At 41.5% G+C, this 6,073-nt stretch overlaps 1 pseudogene; it reads right to left on the minus strand.

Annotated features, from left to right (window-relative positions):
- Nucleotides 1–385: 385 nt before the first annotated feature.
- Nucleotides 386–5,151, minus strand: LOC127680259 (elongation factor 1-gamma-like; annotated as a pseudogene).
- Nucleotides 5,152–6,073: the final 922 nt, after the last annotated feature.

Genomic DNA, 6,073 nt, shown 5'->3' on the forward strand with positions numbered 1-6,073 from the left:
TTTTGTTAAATTGGGAGCACATGATTTATGAGCTTTAAGTCAGTGAATGACTTATTATTATTATGCATATTATGTTTGTGAAAGCTAAAACTGAGTCCAAAATGTATTATGGATGGGGGTCACAGTAATTTTTGCTATCAATATTTATGTTTACAACTTTGAACTGTTCTTAATGATTTCTGGATCATGATTTTAACGGTTCTTAATGATTTTTGGATCATGAAATTAAATTGTCCCTTTTCCAAGTTGCTGATATTTTAAACCTGTACCAAATATAGCAGCTGCTCTTTTGTATTATTGCTACTATTCATTGTTTTTCTTTTGTTTTTCAATGTTCAGTTTCCTTTAATGCCCCCCATTTCCCTTGAAGGGTAGATGCAGGCAGCTAGGCGACTGGAAAGATCTTGCCTTGATTGAAGGCTTTGCCCACCTGCTGGAAGACCCCCTCCCAGGAAAGTACTCTCGAGCCAGGGTCTGGGTCTCCTCCCTACCAGGATCCAGCTTCTGCCATGTATACATCTCATAGTCCATCTGCCAATCTGGACTCGGTGGAAAGGCAAGCTCTTGCCCCCGGAAAACCCAAACGCCAGAAATAGAGCTGCTGTTGTTGGTTCCAAAAAGGATAACACTAGCAAAGGCATTCTTTCTCTGTTTGTCTAATCATTGAGACATTCCAGTGATGAGGTTGCAACTCATGAAGGTCTTCAGGGAAGCGGTGCTCAGCGATCTCAGGGATCAGCTGTCTTTATCAAAGTGTTCCCAAAAATATGACAGCGCCACAGAGGGTGTCCTCATGGGAGTACTTACACTTAAACTCATCCAACACCAAGGTACCCTTGGGTAGGTGAGAGAAAGGGTCCTTGGCCTTGGGCTCTGCAGCCTATGCCTGCTTGCACTCATCCATTTCTTCCTCAGGAGCTGGGGCAGCTGCCTTTTTTTTCTTTCCACTCAGCCCGGGGCTTCTGTGAACCCCTTTCTTTCCTTGGAGTATCCCTTTTAGGCTGGCTCTCTGCAAACTTATTAGTATCTGACTGAGCCATCTTCTCACACAACTTCACCTCCCCTAAGATGGCCCTGAACTGGGGCTGGTTAAGGCAGGTAAGGAAACATCCGTTGGCATTGGGGAAGGCCCGGAGAAAAGAAGGCTCTAAGACCTGTTTATAGAGCTGCTACAGGAAGCAGACAACTGTGATATCAGCCAGTGTCATTCGCTCACCCACCAGAAAAGTCTGTGTCTTCACGTGAGTGTCCACCCACCCCAGGATTCACTTCACCTCCTCTTCTGCATTTTTAGTGGCATGTTTGTTGTGGTGCATAATGCCCAAGGTGGGAACATCCAGGTGCTAGCTGGAGGACCTATGCCACTGTTGGCAAAGCCCACCCACTGCTCCACCTGAGCTGCTGCCTCTGGTGTACTTCCCTGCAGCTCCTGGTTGCTTACATGATAGGACATAGCATTGCTCTCAAACACACAGAATCCATCATCACCCTCAAATGCTGGAACCTTGCCGGCAGGAAATTTCCTCCTTATATATTAGCATGTTTATTTTTGTTGTCTCTGTTCAGGTCTTGCTTCAGTAGCCATTTGATTTTAGAGAAGCTTCACCTCAAAAGTCTTATCAATACCTTATAAAAACCTCTACTGTATTGACAATAGGCTGCCATATTTTTATAAGATATATCATTCAAATTGTGAAACATCCAAACTCTTGACCTAGCTTATTATTTGGTGTTTTCCAACCTCATATTATATCCGTTGGAAAATTCAGGATCATTGAATTCAAAATCCTGAGCATTCACATATCCAGGATGTGTTTGTTGTGTGGGCTGCCTACCTTCAATGTACTTCATAGTTCTTATCTGCTGAAGGAGATGGTGATGATGGCGATGTCTGGTCTTGTGAGGATGCTTGAAAAGAAGTGAAATTAGTTATTGCCAATACATTTATTGGCAAAGAATGAAGTTTCCCAAATCTCCATTCTTTTATACCCATCCCATCAGGGTAATATTCTAAAGAAGAGGAAGGGAGATTTTATACACTGTGTGGATATTATACCAAAAAGAAGTGATAGATTTAGGCTCATTGCATAAAGAAAAGTTTTTTATATTATCATTAAAAGTATTAAAGACCATGACTTTCATATATAAAATTGATGTTTTTTTTTTCCTGTGGGACAAGTAAGATCTCCAAACACAGTAAAACTTCTCTAAATTTTAGTGACAATAATATATTGTCTATCTTCCTCCTCATTAGTTTGGTCAGTTAAACTTCAGTTTAATTCTGAGCTTCTCTAACTCTTAACCACTTGTCCAGAGTATTGTAGACCCTAGGAAGATGCAAGAAACATCATCTAGACAGACACCCATGGTCATGATATGCAAACTGTATATTTATAGAACATGGTAAGGACTGGTGACAGACCACACAACACTTCAGTCACATGCTTTCTTCAGAGTTCAAGTGTGTTTTCTGATATTTGTTACCCTCCCTGAAGGAGGATAGTCCAAGGTGGGTGGTATGACATGCTAGGATGTTGTTGTTCTTTTTGCCACATGTGAATGGAAAAGTTAAGTCATTGGCAAAGAAATATAATGGTATCAGACATTGTGAATGTTTTCATATATTCTCATTACACATCATTTCCAGTTAGAAAACAGCAGAGGATTTGAGGGTCTTGTTGCTTAACTGTGATGGGAAGGCTTTGTTTCCAGAATAAGTGTCTCAGCCTGATGTGGTGACTAGTGATGTTGCATAACACCAATAACTTTTCATGGTCCTGACTTCTCTCACTTTGGGGAAATCTGGAGACCACATGTAAGAATTTGGGGCTATGTTAGAGCTTAGGCTCTGATGTCTAGGGGAGGTGAGATGAGGGTATAGTTCTAATGCAGACTGATATGTACATTGTGTACATTACCTGAGTTTTCTAAGATCCTGCATTCTCTTCTAGTAAATTGGAATGATGGTTGATTCAAGTGCAAAGAGCCAATGGATGTATGGATTACAAAAGATGATTCACATACAGTTCTTTAGCCCATTGGCTAACACATAGTAAGAGATCCACCTACTCCTGCTACTGTTGCTAGTAGAAGCAAGCATGCATTGACAATTTACTGTATTAATTTTCAAATTTGGGTATCATTGCAGACTGAGGATATACCATTCCAATATTGAATGTGAAAAACCAAAGAGATATAGCTTTTGTTTTTCCTCCTTTTTGATACTGAGGGCTACTGACTGACTGTCTTTGATATTGAAAGATATTGAATAGATGAGACATTGCTTCCCCCTGTCACTGACTAGCTAACTGGAACTGATCAATTCTAATCTTTAACTACCTAGACAGTTGTACCTAGACAGTTGTACCTAAGCATGTATACAGTGCCATAAAAATGGACTTGTTAGTTCTTGGCTGCAATTGTTTACTTTAGAATGTAAAAGAGTTGGGAGAATTTTGTACTGCATGGGTACTTGGAGGATCAGAAATTCCTGGTTAAAATGTTCTCCAAGAATACTGATTATGACTGATTGTGCTTGTTGGAGATTCTGGGAGATTGAAGAAAGTAGCTATGCACTGAGTATGGTTTATCAATCCTTGGTTGTATAGCCCTTGAAGTCCCCTAGAAGACTTTCCCTGGTTTCCAGGTGGTATTTCCTGCATCTTCTTTTCTAAGCTCAGTGCTCTGTCACTGGGCCTTGGCTAATTCTGAGCTCCTTGATAATATAGTGCTGGATCTTTCACTCCACTAGTGAAGATTTATTAAGGCTCCTCCTTGAGGACTAGCTTTCATGGTACCAAAAGGAGTCATGGAAACTTCTAAAAGAGGGAAGCAATCAACTGTCTTGCCCAGCTATGATGTCTATGACCCATAACAGGGGACAGCATAGCTGGATAATCCTAAGAATGCAGTAGTGGCACACATACCTGAGTGATAACCAACAGTTCTCTAGTTAGCTGTACGACCTGTTTAACAAGAGGCAAAGAATCATACCTGGTACTGGAAATGTAACCAACTACTCAGAGCTAGTGAAGTCAGAGTTCACTGGAGGAAAACCTTCAAGTACCACTTTACTAAAACTGTATAATCCCTAACTATATTCTAAGTATTAGTCCTTATACCCACAGATAAGTGTAGTCCTAACCCATCATCAAGGAAACTTCTTTTTGTAACAGATGGAGACCATTACAGAAAACACAACTGACCAAGATGCAGAGCTGTATAGCCCAGTCTCAGATCATGTATCTACAATATAGTTCTGTACCAAAGGCTCAGGGGAATAATGTGGAAGAGGGGGTAGAAAAGTTGTAAGAGCCAAAGGATCAGAGAGTTTGTTGTGGGACTGTCTCCTAGTAAAGTCAGAAGCTACATCCATAATTCACCAAAATGACAGCCTAAGCATGCGCTGAACAAGGACAATAACAGACATGGCAGTCTGAATGAGGAAAAGGCTATGACGCCTTAACCCTACACTGAGAACTACAGGACCGCTGAGAGCTAGAGAAGTTGTCCCCAGGGAAGAACACACCAAGTGTTGATCTAATACCCAATGGTAGCCTGGAAGCATTCAGACAAATAACATTTTACAGATTGAGAGGATTGTATTTATGTATTAGGAATATGTATGTATATGTGTATGTGTATATGTATGTATGTGTGTATGTATATAATTTTCCATTAATTATAGTCACAAAAAGGGGAAATAATTAAAAAAGAAAGTCCCAAACTTTGCTACAGTCCTAGGAATTGCTTTGTTGTTTCCTGTCCACAGGGCCTTTGAATGAGCTGAGACCTATGTTCTTGCCTTGATATGTCTTCTGTCTTATTTCTCTATGTAGCCTGACAGGTCCTTGACTCAGTTTTGTATCTGAGTCTTTGTTTCCTTCAGCCAGCCAATTTATATGTGATTGTCCTATCCATGTGAATGGTAGGGTTATTAGGAAAAGAGATCTTTGAGAATTATTTAATGATCCCAATATAGTCACTAGAGTGGAGCCCATATTAATGGATTAGTACCCTCACTGAAGACTGGAGAGAGATTGTTCCTTCTCTCAGTTGCTGGTATGTGAAGACAATGAAGGGATGGTCATGTGTAAACAAGAAAGGATCGCTTACCAGATACTGGATCCTAGAGTCTTTAATTTCAGACATCTTAGTCCAGCCTGTAAAGGATGAATATTTGTTGCATATTATACCAGTCTATAGTACTTTTGTTTCAGCAGCTTGAGTGGAGTAAGACAGGCAGGATTCATTGTGGCTTCCTGGCAGACATCCTGCCATCTGTCTGAGTCCATGAGACATTCAGAATTCAGCATGGTTTATAACTAGTAGGGATAGCTTTAAGGCTAGTGAAGTTAGTGTTCACTATTTGACTGTCTTTTCCCTTTTACGTGTGCTCTTTGAATTCCCCTCCTGCCCTCTTATGACTCTATGTACCCTGATGGTTCATCCTTAGTCCCTCATGGATGGGAAACCTTTGTTTTCTTAGTTGCCTTTCCCTGGGCCTCTCTTCACAGTTCCCACTGTGCTATAAAGCATTGTTCAATATCCTCTCCCTCTCCCTCTCTTCCTTACCCCCTTTCCCTGCCCCTCACCCCCTCCCTCTTCCTCCCTCTTCCCCTCCCTTCCTCCCTCCCCTTCTTTCTCTCTTCCTCTCCCCTCTCCTCTTCCCCTACTCCCCCCTGCTATATCTGTCATCTTTAGCTTTAATTAGTTTACCAGGTAAATTTACCAGAAACAGGGATTTAAACAAATTTAATGTTTGGAGACTGTTTTCAGAAGCTGTGTCCAGGACAGATGGGTGTCGGTATGGATGATGGGAGGCAGAAGGAACTGTCTGAGCAGTCTGTCTAGAGCCCAGTGGGGGCCACGGAGCCTGAGTGCTTTGAGCAGCTTTATGAGTAAGATCCAAGAGGGAGGTTGGGGAGAAGACTCCCAATGGTGGAAAACTTGACTCACTTGACAACTTGCCCGTGAGCCTGTCCTGGAAGGAAGAAAGAAAAGGTGATCTCATCAGACTGCCCCCTCCCCAGCTCTCAGCCATGTATGTATTTACTTCACTCTTTCACTTTTC

This window comes from Apodemus sylvaticus, chromosome 3 (genome assembly GCF_947179515.1).
Source record: "Apodemus sylvaticus chromosome 3, mApoSyl1.1, whole genome shotgun sequence".
Taxonomy (NCBI): domain Eukaryota; kingdom Metazoa; phylum Chordata; class Mammalia; order Rodentia; family Muridae; genus Apodemus; species Apodemus sylvaticus.